General features: G+C 46.1%; 1 protein-coding gene across 3 annotated transcripts in view; it reads left to right on the top strand.

The window, feature by feature from the left end:
* FAM168A (family with sequence similarity 168 member A) overlaps window positions 1-24,946 on the top strand; it is a 129,400-nt gene that overhangs the window by 21,152 nt on the left and 83,302 nt on the right. Inside the window, exon 2 of one of the 3 annotated variants that reach the window (XM_063419279.1) lies at window positions 17,500-17,583. The exons of 1 other annotated variant lie outside the window; for it this stretch is intronic. The gene's annotated coding sequence lies outside the window, so the exon portion shown is untranslated. Of the gene's footprint in view, window positions 1-4,941; window positions 5,055-17,499; window positions 17,584-24,946 lie in introns of those variants that run through there. One more of the 3 variants, XM_063419280.1, reaches the window with a different exon arrangement.

The following is a 24,946-nucleotide window of genomic DNA, read 5'->3' as shown; positions in this document are numbered from 1 at the left end:
TCCACGGGGGATGCTGTAGCAGCAATGATTTCTAGAATCCCCCCATGAAAACCAAAGTCTGTGAGGTAAGACCCACTCTGTGGGAGTCCACTGAGCTTTTAGGGAAGCTCCTGAGAAATGGGACCTGATCTCATCCCAAACACTCAACTCGTGCTCTCTGTGGCAAAGGGCTGCAGGATCTCACCTGCGTGGTTACACGGCGGCACTGGGGATGTTTTTCTTCCTGCAGTCTTTTTGTCAGGAAAGGGGCAGCCCTTCAGCCTCCAAGGTCAGCCCAGGAAAAGGGCCTGCTTCCCAGACATGTGGTACTCATTTGCTGGGAATTTTTGACACCACTTATTACAACCCAGCGCAGCTGCAAGTTCCCAGGCTCTTGGTTTTGGGGTAGGGTTGAGTGGGAAGGGAGAAATGCCCCAAGTTCTCCCTGGAATGTTACAACATGCGGAGTGGGGTGCGCAGGGAACACGTTCCCAGAGTTTAACACATCCTGCATCATTATGGTTGGCCTTTGGAGCTTTAGGAAAACAACCTCAGTGTGCTGGAGTCCCCGAGAATGGGTCGGTGGTGCTGGGGACTGGCTGCACCTGGGCTTTGCCAGAGTTGCCCGTGTTATTTATGGCTCGGGGGCTGCACTGTGCGTGACCCAGGTTCTGTCAGCGCAGATGTTGGGGCTGGGGGTGGATTCCAGGGGAGGAGTCGGCAAAGGGGGCTCGCAGCTCAGGATCAGTCGGCTGCAACAAATGCAAGGCCTGGAAGAGCAGGTTCTGGTTTCTTGCCTTCTGCTGTAATAGCAGGAGCAGTGTAACCGTATGATTAACAGCGAGAGTCCAAAAGTAGCAGCACAATAAATACTGGGAATTCAAAGGAAACCTCAGCTCCTGGCAATTACAGAGTTTGTGCAGCAGAGATGGAGCTTCTGACTCCAGTGTTATTTGTGACCTACTTGGAACTGAAATGTTGCAAGAGACTGTTTGTTTAATACTCAGTTGCTGTTTTTTTTAAAGTTACACCATATTCGGGTTAAATACAATCCTTTGAACACGGACTGATAGATAAATATTCTCCTCAGAAAATTCCATCAGTTCTTGTCATCTTAATTTTTACTGCCAGCAAGTGCTCGATGTGTTCCTTCTTTTTCCATTGCAAAAACCCCCACCCTGAACCTCTATAACCTTTCCTATCATGTATCCAATATTTTATAGAGCAATCACAAAGGGTAGTAAATTGAGTAAAACATACAATCCTTGGCAGGATTTCCCTTATGACTAAATCCAGTATGAACAAAGAGGACAAGGGCAAATAACTTCACTTATTCAGGTCATTTTTCATAAGAATCATAAAAATTAGATAGAAAAGACCTATTAGATTATCTCTCCTCTCTTCCATTTTGCCAGTTCTGGGTTGTTCTCTACAGTAACCTTGTGAAATTTTACTTGTCCACATGGAAGAAAGATAATTTTCCTGCTGATTTTTATTTTTTTGAGAGGAAGATGGATGGATGTTTTTTCCATCTGAGCTAGAAAATACTTCTTGTGCTTCTACAAGGCTCATTTTTAATTTCCACAACTGTCTCCTCTTCAACAGTTTTATGTTCTTCTTTTTGGGCACTGTGATCTTATCGTGAGGCGTTTCCTAAGCTTGGGCCCATGTTTTTAATTCCACCCCATTATTCCAGTTGTTCAAGTATTGGAATAACCCTGAGGCCATCTGTAACAATTTCACCCCATTGTGTTTCTGCCCTTCAAGTGCTTGCCAGGATTAATGTACCAACAACAACAGATTGTTCTTGCTGTATAGTGGGAAATGTTTATAAATGCTCTTCAGATTAAAATAATTTAAAATCCTCTTAAAAAGATGCTCCCCCCCAGAGAACTGCTAGGGAAGTATGTATAAGATTACTTAAACCACCCAAAACAATAAAAACAAAGCCTCCTACAAAGGTAAAGGACCATGAAGAGTTGTAGAGAAGCTGTCAGTGCAGCAGCTCTAGAGCTTGTGTTAAACTCCACACGTGTGGTTTAACTGCTGTGCTGAGCTTCTCACAAGCTGAAGAAAGCAGTGGAGTGTTTCTGACATTTGTTGCTCTAAATTAAAGTTGTATCAGTGTCCAAAAAATGCTAAAATGAATACGGGTTTGGAAGGAGTTAATGTTTAAGGAGTGTGTGTGTGCTTATCTGCTGCTGAAAGGTCACCGAGTAAATTCTTCAATGATCCCACTGTTGTGGGGGTGCTGCTGAAATGACAGCTCTCGTTCTGTTTAAAAAAACCCAAAACCTGGGTTGGGACTCTGGAGCAAATGGGGATGTGTCTCACATTGCTGGGGATAGGGAATCAATGAATCATGCCATAGAATCCCAGAAAGGTTTGGTTTGAGAGGGGCCTCAAAGCCCATCCAGTGCCACTCCCTGCCATGGCAGGGACACCTTCCACTGTCCCAGGCTGCTCCAAACCCCATCCAGCCTGACTTGGGCACTGCCAGGGATCCAGGGGCAGCCACAGCTGCTCTGGGCACCCTGTGCCAGGGCTCACCACCCTCCCAGGGAACAATTCCATCCCGATATCCCATCCAACCCTGCCCTGTGGCAGTGGGAAGCCATTTACCTGTGTCCTGTCCTTCCAGGCCCTGGTAAAGAGTCTCTCTCCATCTTTCTTGTTGGCTCCTCCAGGCACTCAAAGGCCACCCTCAGGGGGCTGGAAGTGCACGTGGCCAGGGCCTGTCCACCTCTTCATCTCCCAGCACCCCAAATCCTTCTTCACAGGGCTGTTCTCAATGACTTCTTCTCCCTGTTCCTTTTACCCCAATGCAGCACAGCACTTGATTCTCATCTCTCTTGAATCATGAGCACCTCATGATTCCTTTGAATCTCCTGCTTCTCAGGCTTGTGTAGGTCCCTCTGGATGGCCCTGTCCTTCAGGAGTGTCCCCTGCTCTGCTCAGCTTTCAGGAGCAGTGGTTTGATGGAATAAGATGGTTTGGCATGGTATTGGAGCGTGCACTGTGGGGTATCCTATGGATCCTGTGCCAGCAGGTCTGGGATCACACACGTGTGTCATCTTCACCTATTCAGCACCTCAAGAGTAAATTGCTAGGAGTGGAATTTTGGAGGGAAAATAAGGGAAAGGAATGTGGCAAGCTCAGTCAGGGAGGAATTATGTGTCTTAGTCTGTTCTCATCCTAAAGGAGGACTTGGACCTCCCCAGCGTCTGCCGGGTTCCTGAATTGCTGTAGACTCCTGGGTGACGTTAGGGAAATCAGGCAAGTCTATAATTCATGAACAGGAGAGATATTGAATGTGACAGGGAAAACAAAGAGAAATTAGGATCCACAGGATGAACATTTGTGACAGCAGCAGAGGATTCTTGGAAGCTGGTTGTGGAACTGATGTGCCGCTACAATAAAGGGAAATAAACCTTTAATATATAATAAGGTGGCTTTTTTTGAGAATTGGGTTTTCATACATGTATTTGGTTATACTTTAGTCTATAAAATAGAGTCTCCTGGTCAGATGTATAAGAAAAGGTTTTATCCTTAATAACATCCGTAATAGCCCTTCTGTGTCTCTGTGGCCACATCTTGTGTTGATGCCACTCCTGTGCATCCTGCATCCTGGTCCCTGTGTGGGAACACAGATCTGAGGGGTGCTATCCCTGTTCTCTGTGGCTCCTGCATTGTGAAGTTTGTCTGCCTGTTAAAGTGGGAGAGGGGACTACAGTCTGTGGCGAAACACAGGGATTTTACTTAAAAATACTCCTGTTTTGGGAGAGTGGTTTCACTGTGAAATAAAACTGGCATCCTTTTGCTCTGTTCTCCATAAAATCCATGGATGGGAGGGTGGCCATGTACAGACTTGCTGTACATTAATTTTGTTTGTAAAAGCACTATAATTATACAGCTCTCCTGCCAATTTGGCACAGGAAGACAAGTAAAATCCCAAGTGGAATGCTTTCCCCATGAAAAGTCTTTCCGTGGGGTTTTTTCCTCCCGTAGCTTGAACATAATAACCTGATTGGCAAACCATTTAAAAAATGAATTGCAGGGCTTCCAGAGTGAAATGATTGGCTCCATAGGAGTTATGGCTTTTGCATACGTGGGGGAAAAATCCAACTGTGCTGCCGAGATCCGCTGGGATGTCCTGTTGGAGAGCCTGCCAGGCTGCAGTGACCTGGAATGCATCCAGCTGGTGCGTCACCTCTGCTACCAGCGCTGCATTTCTTCAGCTTTTAACTCAATTCCTGCTCTCATTGGCAGCTGTTTCATTCTTCTGCCAGAGATAGCTTCAGGAGGGGGGAAAAAAGAGAACTACAAATAGAGGGATTGTTTGGAATATTGGGCCTAAACAGAGATGATGGTGATGGCTGGTTCCATTTGTAGCTTCCTAAAGAAAGGAGGCTTATCCAGCAGCGATGTCTGCCCCTCGGCTGCTTCCCCACAGGTTGTGAACGCAGGGGTCAGCTTCAGCCAAATTTTGGTTAAAAACCAATTTTGCCCCAGTTTTTGCTGTTTTCTGGATGGGGACGTTTGACTTTGGAGCTCAGTGGTGATTTCTTTCCGGCCACTGCAGGGCAGGGGAGGGAGAGGGTGTCATGCCGAGCATGGGAGCAGGACAGGTGGAGAAGCGGGTCCTTGCTGGTGTGTGAGCTCTGACGTGAGGGCAGAGGATAAAACTCACAGCAAAACCAGGCTGCAGTAGCTCCACGTCTCACAGAGCGGCCTACCTCGTGTCACGGGGCAGGCTCCCACCAGGGGATGTCTTCTCCTGCTCTGTTCCTGCCTCTCCTTGTGCTGCCATGACCATTTGCGGATCCCTGCGGCTCAGGGACCGTTTCTGGCCGTGTTATTTGGAGCTCGGATGAGCTTAAGGCGGCCGTGAGGGTGAAGGCGGGCGGGAAGCCTGTCTGAGGCGTGAGCGGCTCCTCGCCGCCCACAAAGCGGCTTTGCCTCAGGGAGCCCGGCTCGGGGCAGGATTATCCTGCCTGGGAGAGCCAAGAGAGCCAAGTGGGCATGGAAGTGTCTCTGGGAGGAGGATCAGCGCCTCGGTGTCACCCTCAGCAAAGGTGAGGCCCTCAGCTCGAGCCTCGGGGTTTTTCTGGTGCTTTGGAAGCAAACAGGTTCGTGTGGGGCGGACCCGCAGGTTCCCGGCTGACCTAATTCCCAGCGTGTCCCTAAGGGCATTGCCCAAGGGCCACTGACAGGCTTGAGGCACTCGCCACCTCTGCAGGAGGCCATTGGCACCACTTGACCCTCCTCTTGGTAAAGAAATACTTCCAAAGGTCCAGCCCGAAGTGGCCAGTGGGCCAGTCCTGCCTTGCCCCGCCCTTTGCCGCTTCCCAGGCTGTGCTTTGCACTCCCTGCTGGCTCCAGCTGAGCAGCGCCCCCAGTTCCCGGCTGCAAGGCTGCTCTCCAGCCACTCCTCTCCACGGATTTGGGTGGGTTTGCACTAACAAGGGCTGGGCTGTGGCTGGTGAAGGGCACGTTCTGCTGGGCAGGCTTTGTGGCTGTGCATTCCCGGTGGGAAAGCAGCGAGGCTTGGGAATTGTACCAGCCCGGAGAATAAAAGCTGCAGCATTCGTTTTGGAGAGGGCTTTGCCCCGTTTGGGATGTGGCAGAAACATTTCAGGATTTAGTGATGGGTAAATGCTGTGGCTGCAGAGCTCTTTAAGACACCCTCCCAGAGCCTGTGGGGAGCTCTCGGCCCAGGGAAGTTAACTGGTGACCTGGAAAAAGAAAATGAAGGGAACAAGATTAGTCTGCTCAACAGGGAATGCCATCCTGGGATTTATTTTGATTCCTGTCAAAGTAGCAGCCTGAAAGACTTGATGCAGAGAAAATCTGTGTTTTGTAATTGGAGAAAAAAAAAGACACACTTTTGAGACATATATATGTATATATATATATATGTAAAAATACGTAGATTGGTTCCTGGGTGGAGGCTCTGGGAGTGCCTTGGAGAGGCTACGCTGCATGCTATCCTTTATTTAGCAACTGTCATGCCCGTTTGTGCGATCTGTAGTGATAGAACCTGTCCTGGGAAACGTCTGAAATCCAAAATCATGAAATATTTAGTGGACCGTTCACTGCTAATGGGCTCCAGCCCTGCGCCAGCACCAAAGGATCAGTAACAAAAGGCTCTGTGTACCAGTGCCAAGGTGCCTGAGACTGCTCTGAGTTTGTTCAAGTCTTATTTCAGGTTTTATCAAAAGCAAAATCTGAGTCCAGCAAGGCAGGGTTTGGTTGGCTGAAACCAGCAAAAGCTTGTTTTATTTTCCTTGCTCAGAGGAAACCTGGGATATGTCATGTGTGGCATACACAGAAGTGAGTTATTTTTTTTTTCAGCAGTAGATAAATTGATGTGAGAAAAAATACACAGTATTGATTTTCCTTTTCCTGTGGCTTTTGAGAGGTTGTTAATGCAGCGAGTACACAAGAGCACTCATATGTCTGTCTGCACAGTAATCGCTAATAAATTGACTTTCTTAAAAACAATTTTTAGTCTGTAGTTTCAGTGACTTGATTTGTGGAGTAGATGATATCTCCTGGCACATAATTACTCATTTTTGGGCCGTGTAAAAGGGGGGAGGATAAATTTTCCTGCATTATCTGTAGCACTGAACATCTCTCCAATTGCTCATACAAGTTTTTTCTCTGTGCCTTCTTCCTTACTGTAGCTGAGCAAGGAGGTTTTTAAGGATCTGAGGCTTTTTTCAGTGTTAAAATTTACAGTACAGACACCGTTCTTGAGCTAATTCTTGCGCATTCTGACACAGCAGTGGTCATGATTGTGACAAGGACAATGGTTTATACTCAAGGGACCAACAATTTGCTTCTCTCAGTGTCTTCAGAGTGACTGCAGAGAACTTGTTTTCCTTTGGGAAAAAAACCCAAACCTGTAGTAGGACCCATGGTGATAATCATGTTAACAGTACAGTGAGAGCAATTTGATGACCTGTGACAGGATGTGACATGCTGTCAGTCTGGGGGTGGTGATGATCTGAGGATGCTGGAGAGGGCAGTGGGTCGGAGCTGCCCCATGGAGTGGGCTGAGGTGTTGGTCCACGCTTGGGGAATTGTGGATTCCCAGTGGAAGCACATCTGATGCAGAGGTGAGCACATGGAGATTCTTAGGAATCACTGCTTCCTGAGAATGTTCATGGAGACTTCTGTGTTGCTCTTTGTTCTTGCTGTTCTGGGCTTGCAGTCAAAATTTGGTGGTCATTAATATTTTCTTCCCACTATCCCAGTGCAGGATGGCATTGTGTCCAGTTTCTCCTGGATATGGTCTACACAGTCAGTGTTATCTGGGATTTATTGTCCCAGAGGTTTTGTTCTAAAGCCTTGTAGGTTGCCATGGTGGCACAGGGACCACGTTGTCACTGTTGTGAGAAGAGACAGACATTGATTATGTTGCTTTGAGGTGATTTATTCCCAATGACTCCTTGTCTTGGCAGTCATCTTAGTTCTCATGACAGCGATCCTTCTTCGGTATCGTTCCTGACAGGATTTTCCTGATAATTCCCTTGGTCTTTGCTGTTGTTCTAATTTCCTGCTTAGTTTTAGCCACCTTTCTGGTTTTTGGTCTCTCTTCCCATGGTGGTTCTCAAGGTCCTGCCAAATCACAGACCTCCACTCAGAAATCTTTCTGTGGAGGAACAGTGAGTCTGTGAAGAACAGGGACTGCATTGTGAGGTACAAAGTGAAATTTAGGACTCGTAATTCTTGCACATTCACAGCATTGCTCCCCCCCTCCCCTGCTTTATGTCCTGTTTACAGTGCAAATGGTTTCTGCAGGAGGGCCCTGGACATCTGTGTGTTTGGCTGTTTATTGCAGAAGGCTTTTAGTGGGTCAAGGAAGCACACGGAGGGGAGCTTTTGGAGTGGCCTGTGAAATGATTTTGCTTAGCTTTGTTTTAGCACTTCTTGCACAAACCTCTGCTCCCTCCCCTTGGGTTCGCAGCTTTCCAAGCTGTGCCAGCAAAAGCAGAGTCAGGCTCTGCTAAACTCAAATAAAGCACGGGGCACATTTAATTTGCATTTGTGCAGAGGTGCTTAATTACAAACACCTCTCATCCTGCTGCAGTACTCCTGGTAGTTCCTTGATTGCTCCCAGTAGGGAGCTGAGCAGCTGTGAGGGTGCATGTTGTTCCCTTGGATTTAGGAAGGTTTTCCACATCCCTAGGAGCGGTGTGCTGTGAGATGGATGAGTAAAGGTCAGTGGTTTGATGTTCCGAGAGGATTGGTTATTATGGGATATAATCATGGAATCACAGAACATTCCAAGCTGGAAGGGACCCACAAGGATCGTTGTGTCCAAATCCTGGCCATGCTCAGGACAGCCCCAAGGGTCCCACCACGAATCCCACCCCAAGGATGTGTGTGAACCCTCCCTGCAGGTTCACAGTGGGCCCAACCCTTCTGAACTCCACCTCTCGAGGATTTGGTAGCTGGGTTAGCATGCACCATCTGTAAACCCATGGACGAATTGCAAGGAAAGCTTGTGGTGGTACAGGAAAAACAACCCCAAACCTGAGCGATTGCCTGAGGAAACATGGGAATCCCCATTAGAAAGACGTAGATAAGAAAACACATCTGCCAGGAGTTTGGCTCTTGGAATTCCATCAGGGAAGTCCCACCTTATTTTCTTTTGAAGATAAAAAACAAAAACCAAACCAAACAAAAAACCAAACAAAAACAAACAAAAAATCCTGAAAATACATTGCATGTCGTATTATTTATATGCCTAGAACTGGACATCTTCTTCCAGAGCATCCACATCCTCTCAAGAGATGGTCCCAGGATATCCCAGGTCCTACTTTGGACATGCAAGCCTTAGATCCAGCTTGCAAATTGTCAGGGAAGTATTTTCTACTGAAATACAAATATCCCCTTCTCACCCCCTCAAGTAACATTAAAGCCTGTTTGGAGGAGTGAAAGTGCAGTACAACATTTAGTTATAAATCGAAGATTTCCAAGCTAAGTTGACTTAGAGCATCTGTTAGTGAAACATGTCTGCTCTGCAGACAGTTTCTGTACTTGTGCTGTGCAAGCACATTTCAAACAAGCACAGCAAATGTGCTGCTGAGAACAATCCAGCGGTGCTGCTTGGGTCATTTAGATGACTTAATAGGTCTTTTCTTTTTTCCTTGCTATCTGTATGAAATCAATGATTCATATAAATTATGCCAAAGGGAGTTAATTGTTATTGCATGGTATAAAAAGCTGCCAAACTAAGGGCAAAACTCTGACTGCAGTGCATGAAATAAAATGGAGCTGTGTTCTGATTGCTGAAAGCATAAAATGGCTGAACCTGTCACCCCAACCAAAACAGCCTGGACTGGAATTCCCATGGAAACAGCGGCAGCAGAGGAACTGTAGGAGCAAAGGTTTGGTGACTGTGGCGTGTTTAGAGGTTTTGGTACATTTGCATGTTCTCCAGAACACGCAGCAAACATTACATGTGAAATAGCCAGCTGAAAGAACTGCACCTCTCTGGTGCCCAGGTCTGCAGAGGAATTTGGGAATTTAACTTTGTTGGTTCAGCGGGAGTTTAGCTCCTAAATATCTTTGTGAGATTAGACTGTGGTCTCTATAATATGGTTGATTTCTTATCTCTGCAAGAGGGGCACTGCTGCCATTCTCTCTTGTGGTTCGTCTGGCACATTTTCAGGGCTGTTGGAAGAGGAATTGGGGCTTCTCAGGGTCTGGAGCTTGATTGTGGCTTTTCTAGCTTTTCCAGGTTGACACTTGTCTCTCTTGGCTGTCTTTTCCAGCCTGAAGGATTCCATGGTTCTCAGAGGCAGGGTACAGCAAGGACACTTGAAGACAAGCTCAGGTGCTACCCTTTGCTTTGGAATATTTCTCACTGTAGCCAGTGGGGAGGCAAAAGAGGATCTGTCACGTGTTATTTAATTTTGATGTGCATTCTGCACTAAATCTGTCATGGCCTTTTCTCAGGGAAGCTGCATTTTACGTGGAAGAAGGTAATACAATGAGAAGTTCATGGAATCATGGAATGTTTTGGGTTGGAAAGGACCTTAAAGCTCATCCAGTTCCAGCCCCTGCCATGGCAGGGACACCTTCCACTGTCCCAGGGTTCTCCAAGCCCTGCCCAGCCTGGCCTTGGACACTGCCAGGGATGCAGGGGCAGCCACAGCTGCTCTGGGCACCCTGTGCCAGGGCCTCCCCACCCTACAGGGAACAATTCCTTCCCAATATCCCATCTCTCCCTGCCCTCGGGCAGTGGGAAGCCATTCCCCCTTGTTGAATAATGTGAGAGTTGAAACACTGTCTGTTGTATGAAGGAGAATGGAAAAAGATACACTTCTAGGAATTGTTTGGAGCTGAGTCCGGGGGTTTTGTGCAAGGAAAAGCAGTTTTGAAATTGGAGTCAGAACTGGGAAATAAAATAGCATGTGGAATATGTAGGTCATGGGTAGGATGGAGGAGGACAGCATCAGGGAGATGCTGGCAGAGAAAAGTGTTGGGAATGAGAAGGTGGATTTGTTGGAGCCAGTGGGAAAGTTCAGGAGCACCACGACACACCAGAAACTTGGGAAACGGCCATGCCGGAAATGAGGAAATCCACACTCTGCAGTGACTAAATAATTAATAAGGGACCATTTCTGGCCTGCTTGGTGACCTGACCCGACTGCAGGAACTGAATGTGTGGGGTGAGGATTAATGTGCCTTAGGCAAGGTCTGTGCTGGGACTGGAACAGGAAATGATTAAAGTCCTTTGCAAAAGCTGGAGGAAAGCTCGTTATTTTGCTCTAGTATTATCAGGAATTTTTATAATCCATCTCCAGTGTTCAGGAAGGTAAAGTAGCTGAGTGTTGGGGGGCTCCCCTCCATGATCTCTTTAAAAATTGGGGAATATTACTCTAAATTTTGGGGAGTTTTCCACCAGCACTGTAATACCTGTCCCTGTGTGGCACAGGGAATTAAGTGGACAAAAATTAAGTCTACAGTGACAGAAATTGCCAATGACTTGTAAAGGAAGGAGAGATTGGGACTGCTTCAAACAAGTGCTTAATAAACCCAAGTGAAAGAAATGTTGACTTAACTCATTTTTAATTGCTTTTAAGCTCTTAAGTGAGTTTGTTATTGAAAGTAATTAAAGGCCTTGAAAGATTGTGGGGAACTTTGGGAACTCCTCTATGGAAAGGCAGTTACCTTAAAATAATTTTTATTGCTACCTAATCTGTCTGAGTCGCTCAATTAATTACTTAATGAAGTGTGGTTCAGCACAGGGATGCTGCTCAGGTATGGCACAATGTGTGTGCTTTGGATATAATGGAAGGCAAAACACCTGATAAATAGTCAACTGTTGCTTTGAGAAACTGTATGGATAAATGAAAAAAGACCAATCAGTTTTGTGAAGCCCTTTTTCAACCAGAACTCCTTTTCCCAAGACATAGATGACAACTGCAGTGGGCGAATTTTCTAGAGCTGAAAGGTTTCCTTGCAGAATCACAGTTTAAACAATGTTTTCATCAGTGTGGCTCAGCTGGTTTTTCAGATGGAAATAACTCCAGCAGGAAGTGTCTCTGTCAATACAACAATCTCCAAATTGATTTTGTTGTCATGTTTCCATTGAGGACGGTGGAGAAAAGATTTCAATGCTGCCTTGTGTGGCTGCAGTGGAAAAACATCCTGAAGGGATCAAGGGCTCTTCTTAACCTGGAATTCAGGTTGAGAGAGGGGACTCTTCCCCTCTGTCCCTGTGTCAGGTGAGAGCCCACCTGCAGAGCTGCCCCAGCCCTGGGCCAGCAGCACAAGGACCTGGAGCTGCTGGGGAGAGCCCAGACGAGGCCTCAGAACTGGAGCCCCTCTGCTCTGGAGCCAGGCTGGGAGAGCTGGGGGTGCTCACCTGGGGAGGAGAAGGCTCCAGGGAGACCCTTTAGGTACTGGAAGGGCCTCTCAGTGCTTATTTTCTGTGCTGTATTGGCAGAAGGATCTGTCTCCCCAAATTCTGCTACTCAGCAATGCATTGTGCTGAATGATTCTGATATTCCAATTATTCTGAGTTTGGAGATTGAAGGAAAACCCTTCTCAGAAGATGGCTCATGTAAATTGAAGTAGATTATTGAACCAGACTAGAATTTACTGCCCTTTGTTTTCTAAACAGAATGAAGTGAAAATCAAGAATGAGGGCATTTATCTCCAGTGTGTGTTTTTCTGGATTACAAACTTTGGCAGATGTGGTGCAGAGCGGTATTTCTTGGCAAACTGGCATGTTTGAAAGGCTGGCCTTAGAGAAATGAGTCTCTTTTAAATAGAGCTAAATATAAAAGCAAACCAGTTCTCACTCTTCTTAAGTCTCTCTTATCTGCTGGTTGGAGTTCAGATTAGTGTCTGACTGAAATGCCTTGAACCCACCCATCCTGCTGCTGCAGCGACTCCCAGCTCGGCACCTGAAATCCAGGGCTCGACAGGAGCAGGGAGCTCAGTGCTGATATTTCAGTAGCAGTTGTCCTTTTCCTGCTCTTTGGCTCCAAAAGCAACCCCTCCAGTTTTCCAGGGGATTAGGCTCCTTTTTTTTTTTTTTTAATCAGTAGCTGTGAGTAAGTAAAAATGCGGATGGGATTTGCCGCTTTCCCTGAGCTCGCTCTGCCCTTCTGGCCTTCTGCTGGCATCCTCCAAGTGGGAAAGTTATTCTAAGGATACAGCAGAAGTGATGTCAAAGGCAGGTGTGGTCAGGGGTGACCTTCAGAATCCTGACGTGTGTCACTTGTCTTTCTTGGGGGCCGAGCCAACAGGATGTTCCTGGAGAAAGGATGATGCCCAACTTTGCCAGTTTAGTGATTTCCTCATTTTCCTCTTGAGTTTTCACTTGGATCCCGCATGTAAAAAGCAAAGGAGGATCTTGGGATATTCAGTACTCTGGAGTTTCAAGAACCATCTGATTCTAGAAGCTCACTGCACACGTGAAGATGTTGAGTCATTGTGTGTTGTTCATGGAGTTTTCCTGGATGGATGTTTTCCCGTGGTGGATGTGTGCAAAGTGCTGCTGAAGCACGTGGCCCTTTTCACCCTCCTCCTTACAAACTCCTTGCCCTCCAGGCTGGCCAAAGCCACTGCTGGTGATTCCCAACAATTCCATTTCTTCCACCAGTTGGCCAAGAGGTGTGCCAGAGTTGGGAATTCAGCAGGAGGGAAGCTCAGGAGCTGGAAGCAGCCCTGGGAGCCCTGAGCATCATCAGTGTTTGGGGGATGCAGGGGTGAATTCCTGCTGGTGCTGCCCTCCCTGCTCCATGCCAGTTCTCCTGGCTGTGTCCTGTATTTCCTAACTCCAGGGTGAAGCTGTCCCTGGGAGCTCCCCTCCTGCTGTGCCGCCTGTTCCCAGTGCTGGGCTCCCTGGGCCCTGCCGGTCCAGCTCTCCCAGGGCCATCTGGTGAGCCAGATCAGGGAACAGCAAACCCAGGTTATTTTTAACCTGGATCCCTTCCCTAATCCAGGTCTCAGTACAGCTCTGGGCCGGTCCTGGTGGCACAAATGCAACTGCTGGTTTTCCAGGAGAGGAAAGATGGGAAGGCGCTTCCAGCCAGGAACGACTGTGTGGTTTCCTGCAATGTTCTCTGCCTTCCAAAATTATTTCTTTCCATGCCTTGATTTCCTGTGAGGTATTCATGCCTTTATTTCCTGCTAGGTATTTGCACAGATGTTTTCGCTTCCAGTTGCTCCAGGTGGATCTTTAATTTTTTTTTTTAATGTGCCCTGAGCAGAATGGAATTTGGATCCATTCTGGATAATCTGAATATATTCATTAACATTTTGCCCTATTCTTCCAGAATATAGGTCCTAAGTGCATTAGGCTCCATGAGAAATGTCTCTGGTATCCTCTCTGTGGTCGCCTTGCTCGTAGTTCAACACCACACCCTTCACTATTGCTTTTAAATTCTGTTCCTTTAATTCCATTCCCTGTATGAGTAAAAGTCTGAATTAACCTTCACAATGAACCTACCAGGGCTTTTCCCAGTGTCCAAATAGATTCTCATTAATCCCTCTTTTGTAATGCAGGGAAAGGGTTGTGTTAGAGTGTTTTGCTTCGATTTTATTATTTTTTTTTAAATAGAAGAAAGAGTCTCACTGAGGCTGCTCTCTAGACTGAAAGGTTTATTTTTATTTCTAAGACAATGGCTGCATATAATTTTTAATGCAACTTTCTCGAGGTTGACTGTTGTCAGTAGTACAGTTAATGTTTCCTTCAATTAACAATAATCTTAGATAATGGAATTGTTTTATTTTCATTACAAAGTCGTTTGTGACTTAAAAACCCCAAGGTGCCTTATAATATATAACTTGCACAAGTGCAAGTAATTATTCCAGAGTCAATTCTAGAAGAAGTTTGGGGAAATTGTTGAAAACAGGCAGTAGAGAAAGTGAACTTTGACTTTGGGGGAACTTTTCCCTTTCCCTTTTGTGGGGTTTTGTTACTCAGAGGGCTAAACCCAAAACATTGTGGAATAGGATTTAACCCTGTAGAATATCAGACATTTGCTGAATGTTTTTATCTTCATTTGATAAGCAGTTGTGGAGCGTATTTTTATGCTACCACTATTTTATTAGAACCCTCTGCAATCTACCAAAGCAGGTAATCCTAATTAACTCAATCTATTTTATAATCCGTCTACCCAGCTCCTACCACTGGAGTCCAATTTTGTGCAAAGAGGAATGAAAACAATGGATTCAAAGAGAAATATAGAAGAATAATTGTACTAAGATCATCATTGAAGGGTAGCTACTAAAACAAAAGAAGAAAACTAAATTTGGGTCATAGGAGGGAGGACAGAATTAAAAATCTTGTTTTTCTGCTTGAAATAACACATGGAGCTGATGAAGATATTAGGGAATGAGCTTCCCTACTTAGTAGCTGCAGTAATCTTGGGAAATATTAAGGGATTTAATCTCTTTCATAGCAAGAAGAAAGTGGGAAGGGAAGGAGGAATTCTGGGCTGCAGGAACCTGCCTTGGTGTCTTTGTTTAATTTGATAAGAAGGATGGAGGGGGACTTTTTACACGAGCTTGTAGCGACAGGACACAGGGAATGGTTTCCCACTGCCAGAGGGCAGGGTTAGATGGGATATTGGGAAGGAATTCTTGGCTGTGAGAGCGGTGAGGCCTGGCACAGGCTGGTCCACAAGCAGGCAGGACGGGTTTTTTCTGTATTCTTGAAGTTTTCCCTGACTTAATCGCAGGTCACACTTCTGATGAACAAGGTTGTGCCAACAGGACTTCTCAATGTTGTGCTATTTCCCTAGATTTTCTAAATTAATGCCTTCTCACAAGTTCATTTGTTTTTTCTCATTCTTTAATGAGTGTCTTTGCACTTGCACTCAAAGACACTGATTGGGACTGATTGTTTTCCTGCAAATACATCCAAATTTGGTCAATCCTGTCTGTTCCCTGCCGGTTTTTGAGTGGTGGCAGAGGGCAGGGATGTATGCTGGCAGCTGAATAGCCTCCTTCTCTGCAGCTTAATCACAGCTTCTCTCTGCAGCAGCAGCATCCACTCACTCTGCACTGAATAATCTTGACTTCTGGTCATGAAAAAAACCAGAAAAGGAGCCAAAAATAAAAATCCAAGAAGGGTTAATCAGCTGAGTGGCAGCACAATGCAAGCAGGTATCGATGCTGTTGCAGCTAAAGAAAGATCCAGGCCAAGGTTAATGAGAGGTGGGGTCTGTTCTTCTCTCTCTCTGTGGCAGCCAGAGCCAAACAAAAGGGGGAATGTTTGGAGAACCCCTCAGCGTTAAAGGCTGTGGGAACGCTCCGGACGTTCAGCGCCATCGGACACACACCTTTAGCCTTTGGAAGCAAGAGCCTTGTGGGCTTCCTTGGTTATCCAAACATAAGGATGTGAAAATATTCCACAATGGGGACTTGGAGCAAACGGAGCTATCAGAGCAGCTCCACAATGAAACAATAATGACAAAGGTGTGGGGATTGAGGTGCGAGAGCAGCAGAAGGAGCGGTTGTGATCCCGTGCTTGATGCTGAGCCTGCTGCAGCAGGCAAGGCTTGCTTTGCTGAAATCCAAGGGGGCAGGAAGATGTGAGGGAGGTGGTTTTCTCCCCCATTTGCCTGAACACTTATTTTCAGCTTCTTTCTTGCCACAAAAGGAGTAATTTGTTTAATTTTACAAAATGTTACCGAAGCTGTTGGAAGTGGAGCTGCAGCCCACGTCTTCTTGATAAATGAGTGTGTGTATTCCTGGAAGGAAGTTAAAATGGGGCTGTGTTATATTTGGTACCTCCTGAAGCACTGAGGCTACTTTGAGTACAGAATGTGCTCAGAGAAAGACTAATTTGCCACTGCAGAGCTTGATGGGATGAGATTTGTCAAGTCTTTGTCTCTGCTGAAATTCACTTATGCTTTCCTCTCTTGAAGATATTTTAGGGTCCTGTCTTTGAATTGAAGGGCCACAAAAACAAGTCAAAAAGCCTGAAACCAGAATTAAATTCCAAGCAATGAATATTCTTCTTATAATATAGAAATACAGAAGCCAAGCACCTGTGGAAGCAACAGGTGGAGATGTTCCTGACCCGCTCCCTGAGTGTGCTCATGCTCCTGGTAGCACCAGTGGGATCTTGGAGCATCAGCAGCGTGGGTTTTGACTTCATTCCAAGGATGCCATCTCTGATGACAGGTGGTGGCTTCCTGCAGGAGGCAGGAAAAAGAAAGATTCAGTAAAATTGAAGAATTTACTGTTTTCTGTTAATTTACAAATTCGTGCTGTTTCATTAGCTGGCTTGAAGGGTCTGGTGATGTAATTCTACAGGGAAAGGTGGGATGTACCAGCACTCCTAAAGAAAACCTTGGTTGTTTTACTGGATTCAATGTTTTCTGCCTCCTGCTTTCTCCCCCAGAGTGTTTTTTGAGTGAATGTAAACTAATACAGGATCAGTGGTTAGAAACCATGAAAAAATATTTAATGTAAACCTTTTGGTACTGGGTTGATTAAAATAAACAACTGTTCCGAGGAGCTGCTCCTGCTTTGGGAACAGTAGGGTTTCTGTTCCTCCCTATAATGCATAAAGCATGTGGAGTGCCTTGAGATCTTTTTTTGGGTGCTGCACTTCATTTTGAGGGATTTCATTTTCAGTTCTCTGAGCTTTTGTGTCAGCTGGGAAGGGAGGATGTAGGAGTAACATGTAAAACTCTGGCTAAAACCTGTTTAGTCCCAAATCCTGACAAATAGCTGGTAAACAAGTATTTAAATGAAAGCTTTGACTTTGTTTTCTCCCTCTGGAAAGCTGGGAAGGCCTTGGTCTTATTGCCAGCTCTGGTATCCCTTCCCTCTCCTCTTATCCTTCGTCTCCTGCGCTCCTCCTTTTTTTGCCTGCATTTCTTACATGTCCCATTCCTCCTTCTGCTCCAGTGGAGGTTCAGAGCACTCGGGGCTGGGAAGAGCTGTGTTTTCTCCCGGCAGATTTTCCACAGAGCCTCACGGGTGTTTCTCTCTCTCTCTCTCTCTCTCTCTCTCTCTCTGTCTTCGCTGCTGCAGAGCTCTGGAATGCTGTGAAGACTCCCTGCCCAGGCACACTCCTCTCCTGATTATCTCCATCCCAAGGAAGCTCGTATCCAAGAGGTACCAATTCCTCCTGTCTTTGTGCCCTTCACTTGTAGCACTTGGCTTTAGCTGCTCCTCCCCAAACCTTTTCCCTGCTGCCTCCAGACAGGAAAGCCTTGGATGCCCTGGAGATTGCAGCTGTTGCTGTTGTTTGATATGGTTTAGACTCTTCTTTCTATTAAATGAACTTGGCTACAGAAGCACTTTACATTTTAAAATGAGAAGTGATTTCTGGGTCAAGAAATGCATAAGCTGAAGCTCCAGCAACACTCTGTGCCTGGTGTATTTTATTGTGTTGATTTAGAAAGTTAATAAACATAGGTCTTCAGCAGCCTGAGTAAAACACACAGTACTTCTGTGCTGCTCCTATAAAGAATTGTGAGAGGGGTTCTTTTTTTAGTGTTTATTAGTCTGAATATCTTCTTAGTAAATAATACATTTTTGTTTTATATTAAAAAGGAGACTTGTGTTCATTAGCTGGGTCAGAATCCCCGGGTTGGCACAGACACGATTCCTGATATAAACTTCTGTCATTTGCCTGGAGACAGGCAAATTGTTTTCTAATAGTTTCTATTTCTTGGGAGAGCAAAGCTGGAAACACTGTTTTCAAATATAAACTTTGCAGTGTAATTTGGCTGGAGCAGTTTCTACCTTAACTCCTTATTTTGGTTTATAGTGCCCAGCATGGTGAGACCTGAGCAGGTCAAGCCCTTTGAGCATGTACATATACATATAAAAATATATATACCTATATAGATGTGAGAGAATTTAATATGTTTTAACAGTGGGAGAACATGATCTACAGGAGCTGTGAGACAGGAACATAGCCCCTCAGGAAATCCCTCTGGAAAGTATGTTGGGAAAACCTCCCTGTGTGGCTGCCCTTCCATTTTCCCTTAGGGATTCACACTTCCCTGCTGGATAGAGAAGACACAGGGGTGGCTGAAGTGTCTGTCTGACCCCATCCAGCCATTCTGGTGCAGGAATATGGAAAAACCAGGGCTGACTCGATGTTTTTTTCCATTTTATATGTTTTGCTGCTCACTTAATAACATGAACTTTAAATGTCAGCTGCTCTTGGGTCCGCTGCACTGCATTGGGATCAAACCTTTGGGCGCACTCTGACCCTTATCCTCACAGTAATTCAGCGCTCCAGCCCTGCTTTGGGAAAAGCTGCCCTAAATCAATGCCTCCTCTTTGGGAACAGACAAAATCCGGGTATTTCTTCCTCTCCTGCTACCCCAGCTTAGGTGGGATGGGACAGAAAATGCCAAGGAGTTCAGAAAAGCTTTTCCCTGCCTGTGCCAGCCTTGAGGCAACAACAGTGATCCCCTGTCCATCTCCTGCTTCCCCTTTTCTCCCTCTTCATGCTAGAAAAAAGGATAAATTTAAAAAAAATGGGGCTTTGATTCTGCTCCTATCCCTTTTTTTTCTGCATGGTTTCCCCTGTTTGGGGTGTGCAGCTTTTTGGGGGTCTGAGAAGCAGAAATCCAGGGCTGTGGAAAGGGAGAGGCAAAGCCAAGGGTGGGTTTGATGGGTGGTGAGGTGGGAGGAGGGACACAAAGTAGGACTGGAACTGATGGGAGGTCCAGAGAAGATTGTGTTTCAGGTGGGAATATGTGCAGTGTTGGCTTTGCATATGGAATCTCCTGCTCCAAGGGCTCGTGGTCCAGTCCAGCTCCAGATTAAGAAATTTTAAGCTCAGGAGTGGAATTGATGGAGCCTGTGGCGACTTGGCTGACCCAGCAGATCGGGGTTGCTCTCCAGGCTGAGGCTGCCCTGCTGGGGATCTCCAGCAGCCACTTGAGATATTTACTTTTGGGTGCCTTTACCATGAGTTGAAACCCTCACTGTAAGACTCAGTGTTTATTCAGAAATCAAAAGGTGGAGGGAATTGAGTTAAACTTGAATGTGTGAGTGTTCCATGGCTTAGCTTACTTAGGTTGTTTCCTGCTTGGGAAACACCCCACTCCCCCACATCCTAATTGAAATTCCAGCAATTAAATAGTTAAATATGGGGGGTGAGTGAGTGTGTGTGCGTGTAAAATCCATGTGTTTCTATAAATACCTCTCTTATCTCTGTAATGGTTTGGTTTGATGTAAATATTTTTAAATGTGCTTTTACATTAGGCTGTTTTTTATCCAGTGTGTGTGAGTGGAATTTGGAACTGGGCCTGGACTTTATACTTCTGCTCCTCAATGTTTCTGAACTCATGTGGAAAATTTCTGGACTTTTAAGTCTCCTGAGCATTTCTGCCAGTTTGGTGGGATCTTCCCTGGCCTGGGAATGCACTGAATCCAGAGCTGGAGCGGAGCTTTTTGCCAGCAGCTCTTGAACACTTTGATGCTGTTGGGAACATCATTTAGTGATTTTTTTTTAGTGCAGGAGCAAATCCTTTGTTCACAGATCTGAAATTTTCCTGCACTGCCAGCACTGTTTTGGAGAATAGAATTCCTTTCAGAGAATATGTGATATGGAAAATGATTTCTGTCAAGCCAAGTTATGTGCTGCATCCAGCTCTGGGGCCCCCAACAGCAGCACAAGGACCTGGAGCTGCTGGAGAGGGTCCAAAGGAGGGCATGGACCTGCTGCAGGGCTGGAGCCCCTCTGCTCTGGAGCCAGGCTGGGAGAGCTGGGGGTGCTCACCTGGAGAGGAGAAGGCTCCAGGGAGAGCTCAGAGCCCCTGCAGGGCCTGGAGGGGCTCCAGGAGAGCTGGAGAGGGACTGGGGACAGGGGATGGAGGGACAGGAGACAAGGAATGGCTTCCACTGCCAGAGGGCAGGGTTAGATGGGATATTGGGAAGAAACTGTGGCAAAAGCATTTTAAAAGAGGATTTTTTTAGAGGTGTGCATCTCACTCAGAAAGGTATTAGCAAGAGTGTCACATAGGATGAAATGTGGGTCATTATTTTTTATAAATTCATCACCTTTTACAAGGAAGAACTTTCCCTATGTGATATATTACAGTGTATTTAGGTACATCATAGAATCCCCAAGTGGTTTGGGTTGGAATGGACCTTAAAGCCATCCAGTGCCACCCCCACAAAGGCAGGGACACCTTCCACCATCCCAGGCTGCTCCAACCTGGCCTTGGACACTTCCAGGGATCCAGGGACAGCCACAGCTGCTCTGGGCACCCTGTGCCAGGGCCTGCCCACCCTCCCAGGGAAGGATTTCTTCCTAAGAGCTGGTCTAAACCTCGCTGTCAGATTGAGAGTGGCCTTCATTCCCCCTTGTCCTGTCACTGCAGGCCCTTGTAAGGAGTCTCTCTCCATCTTTCCTGTAGGTTCCCTGCAGGTCCTGGAAGTGACCTCACAGTGAGGTCACCCCAAAGTTTTCCTTTTCCAGGCTGAACAATCCCAGCTCTCTCAGCCATTCCTCGCAGCAGAGCTGCTCCATCCCTCTGCTCAGCTTGGTGCCTTGTCTGGAACTGCTCCAACAGCTCAGCAGCAGCAGCGTGCTCTGTTCAAGGACTCTGTGGCTGAGGTGAGCTTATGGGAAACATCCTCCCTGTTCCCTCCACCTTTCCACAGTGCCCTCCCGCAGTGTGCTGCACATTCCTGGCCTCACAAAAGCCGTGCTGGAAGCACTTGCCTTTCTCTCAGATGTATAATTCAGCCCCTCTCCCCGGTGTGCCAGCCTTGTTTGTGTTGATGAATGAATGTGCCCTGTGTACAACCTGCAGATTACTCTGCTCCTGGAGTACAGTCCTGCTCAATGTACCTGGTTCTGATTAAGTGCATTTGAATTTGGGAGTGTGCTTAATGAGCTACACCTTTCACAGATTCTTTTGTTAATTCAGAAAAGCTGCCTGCTCTGATTTATGGCGCCAAAAGGGGTAAACTGCCATTTAAAAGCATTAATTAGTCTTGGTTGACTGCACAAAGAATAGACTTGGTGTGAGCCAGTTTTTGATTTAGCCCTTTGATTTTTGCCTAAGCTTGTTAGAGGGTCTGTATCTCTGGCTGTCTCATGCTGGATTGTATAATTGGAATTTTGTGTGGAATTCTTGGGCTGAGGGAGCAAGAGCCAATTATAATCAATAAAATTGTAAAGCAATTGGGCAGAACTTCGCAGATATTTTAGTACAGAAATGTTCCTTTTTAACATGTGGAAGTGATAACTTGGGGTTGTCAGTTTGGCAGGAATGATGTCCCGAGGATTTGCTGTGAGCCCTGGGCACCAGTAGTAAACCTCAGGAAGGAAAATGTTCTCAGGAGCCTTGGATTTGCCCATTGTGCAGTGCTTCAGCTGCATGTGAATCCCAGAATCCCAGAATGGCTGGGGTTGGAAGGGACACAAAGGGCATCTCGCCCAACCTCACTGCTCAAGCAGGATCCCCAAAAGCAGGAAACCCAGGATTATGTCCACAATCCTTGGCACTGTGGGTTTTGACTATCCCCAGGGAAGGAGACTCCACATCCCCTCTGGACAGCCTGTTCCAGTGCTTGCTCACCTCACAGCAAAGTTCTTCCTCTCATTCAGGTGGAACTTCCTTCATTCCAGTTTCTTCCCATTGCCTCTTGTACTGTTGTACCACCCAGCAGATCCAGGTGGTAGCACTGGTGGTTTTATCTTTTCCTCTGCAACTTTATCCATTTTCTACAGGCTAATAGGAAAAAAACCAAAAACCCCTAAATCTTGGCACACTGTCTGTGTTGTGTCCTTGAAAATCCTATATTATAACATTGATGAGTGTGTTTCAGTGTATGGTAGTTCCTGTACTTCCCAATTCTGGCCATCAATTCTCCACAAAAAAGTTTGAAAATTAATTGAAATGCAAATCATAGCCTAAGCTTTCTTTCCAATAGACTTTCCATAATTATGCTTGACTGCAAAAAAACAATTCCATTGCTATAATTTTGGTAATTGCCTCTGGTCTGTTTGAGAATTAAGATTTCCCTCTGTCTGTATAAAGTTTCTGTCTCTCTTAGATATTATCACGTTAACTGCTCCATTAAAAGAGGGTTGCATTGGGTTTTCATCCCAACTTGTCCTTAAGGAGCCAACAGTTGGATCCTCCAGCTCTGCCTTAATTTCCTGGCAGGACTAGAAGGTTCCTTCTCCCTTCCTTCTTCCTGCATGCCTGGAAAGATGACGGTGGTACCGTAGGACTTCGGAGTATTGGACTGGAAATATCCTCTGGATATTCAGGGAGATGGGAACTGCCTTTAAAACGCATTTTTAGTAAAAATTGGTTCCTAACAGCAGCACAGCTCTGAAATGACAAATATCTTCAGAGACATGGAGATATTTAAGAGCTGTATTCCCTCCTGCCTTCCCTGAACACAGCCAAGTCCTTGGGGCAGTGAGTTTCCAGCGTCTGCTGGGTTTGGCAGATGGATTTTTGGGTAAGAGTGAAAGCTTTTGAGCTTCTGTTTAGTTTTTCACTCTCAGTCAGCACGTCCTTGGAGAGAAGTCCATCTTGTTGGAAGCACTGAACAGCCAGGGAAGTGTGAGCTCCCCGTCTCTTCACAGCCACAGCCTGAGCTTGGTTATTCCCAGCTCCCACAAATGTTCCCAGCTTTGTCTCTCCATTATTTGTTTTCCTTTCCCATTGAAGGAAGTGGTTCTTTCCAGTATGAGAAGCATTAAATTGACTTAAATGCTTTGTTTGCCAAAGTAGCTCTTTGAAGTGGATCTTTCAAGTTTCTTATATGATCTGGGATTTGGTGAGACACATTTTAACCCAGCAATCTCATAGAGAGGAGAAAAGGGAGAAAGGGAGAAAGGGAGGGTGGAAGGAAGAGAAGGAACCTTCTAGTTCTGCCAGTTTTGATGCTAACTCACTCGGTTTTCCACATCCCCTTTTAACACTTGACTTGTGCTGGAGCATCCAGACGTTACGGGGTCATCCGTGGGATCAGCAGGATCTCACTGGTCAGCTTTTCCAAGCATGTCTCCAGCATTAAGTCTCAAACTGGAAAGGTAATCCCCTCGGGAGGCTTGACCTACTCTTTGAATTACTTTCTCCTGCTCTTTGGAGGCTTTGGGTTTTACTCGGATGGTTTTTTCCCCCTCATCAAGGCAGCTCGTTTAATTGCTGTGACTGCCAGGCAGAAACCTCACTCTCGCTCTTACAGACCTCTTTTTCTTCAGCTCCTTCATAATAAAGTGGTTTTTGGAACAAGGCCAGGCCTTTAGCCCAAAGTGTCTTCTGGTTTCATATCAAACAAGGGACAGCACAGCCAGATTGCTTCCCTAATCCCTCTTCCCGAAGACAAAGGTGTCAGCACTGTCTAGACATTGCTGTTCCACGTGCTCATTCAAGGCTGAGGGTTCCCCTCTCTTCTTTTCATCCCACATAATTGTTCTGAAAGCCTCCTAATCTGCCGTGGCTCAGTGGGTGAAATCCCCCATCCAGTTTGGGATGGGTGTGTCCAATTTGGAAGTAGGTGGTCTGTGCCCCTTTGGAGCAGAGTCAATGAAACAGGGTGAGTGAGTTCTTGCTGCTGTACAGACTGAGCATTTAAAATCTCTTTTTTTCCCATATTTGTGCTGTATCCAGTCAGGAGATATTACACAGCAGCTGTTCCTCTGTTCCTAAACTTTTATATTTCTTTTATGGTTATTTAATGCCTTTCTCAGGGTCTATGTTTGGCAGCTTTTCCATGGGGGAGTGGGTCCTTACAAGCTACAGGTGTGGAGTAGGAAAAGTAACAATTTAGCTGGTTTCCTGCTGCTTTGAAATTTTCCTTTTACTGATGGCAGGTTTTGACCTCTTCTTTCTTTGGAAGTGTTCTGCCAGGAAGTTTAGCTAATGGGAGATCGTTAGGATCCTGTTTAGCCTTGGATGTGATCTGGTTATGTAATGGAGAGGTTGGGTACAAAAAAATTGGGAAAACTGAAGACAAAGGGATAGCAGAGCAAAACCACAAGTTCTCTCTCATTTTGGAGTTCCTTACACACATTTATTGTCCATTTTTAGTATTAAAGTGTGAAAATAGTGTTCTCCACTTCAAGGATTCTCTCACAGGTGTGAAATGCTTTTCCCAGTTTGTCAACATCCATGAGGAGTTGGTGTCAGGTCCATGAAGGTGCTGGCCATGCTCATCCCCACACTGAGTCCCATGGCTGGCATGGATCTGCAGGTAGGTGAGGTGCTTTTAAATCCCTCCAGCCATGAGGACTCCATCCTTGGGCTGGGCAGCTGTGCTAGGGCTGGACAACCCTTCTGGGGAAAAAATTTTCCCTGGGAGCAGAGCCCGACTCCCCCAGCTGCCCCCTCCTGTCAGGACACTGTGGCTGATAATTCCTCGGCACTTCAGCGTGCTCCTCGTGCCTGTCTGTCTTTCTGGCTGTCACAGCTGGGAACAAGGAGAATCGTTGTGTTTTGTGTGTTCTGTACAGCTGAGTGTGTCATTTCAAGTTAAAAATAAG

The sequence above is a fragment of the Prinia subflava genome, chromosome 25, assembly GCF_021018805.1.
Source record: "Prinia subflava isolate CZ2003 ecotype Zambia chromosome 25, Cam_Psub_1.2, whole genome shotgun sequence".
NCBI lineage: Eukaryota > Metazoa > Chordata > Aves > Passeriformes > Cisticolidae > Prinia > Prinia subflava.
This window is presented reverse-complemented; position numbering and strand designations above follow the sequence as displayed.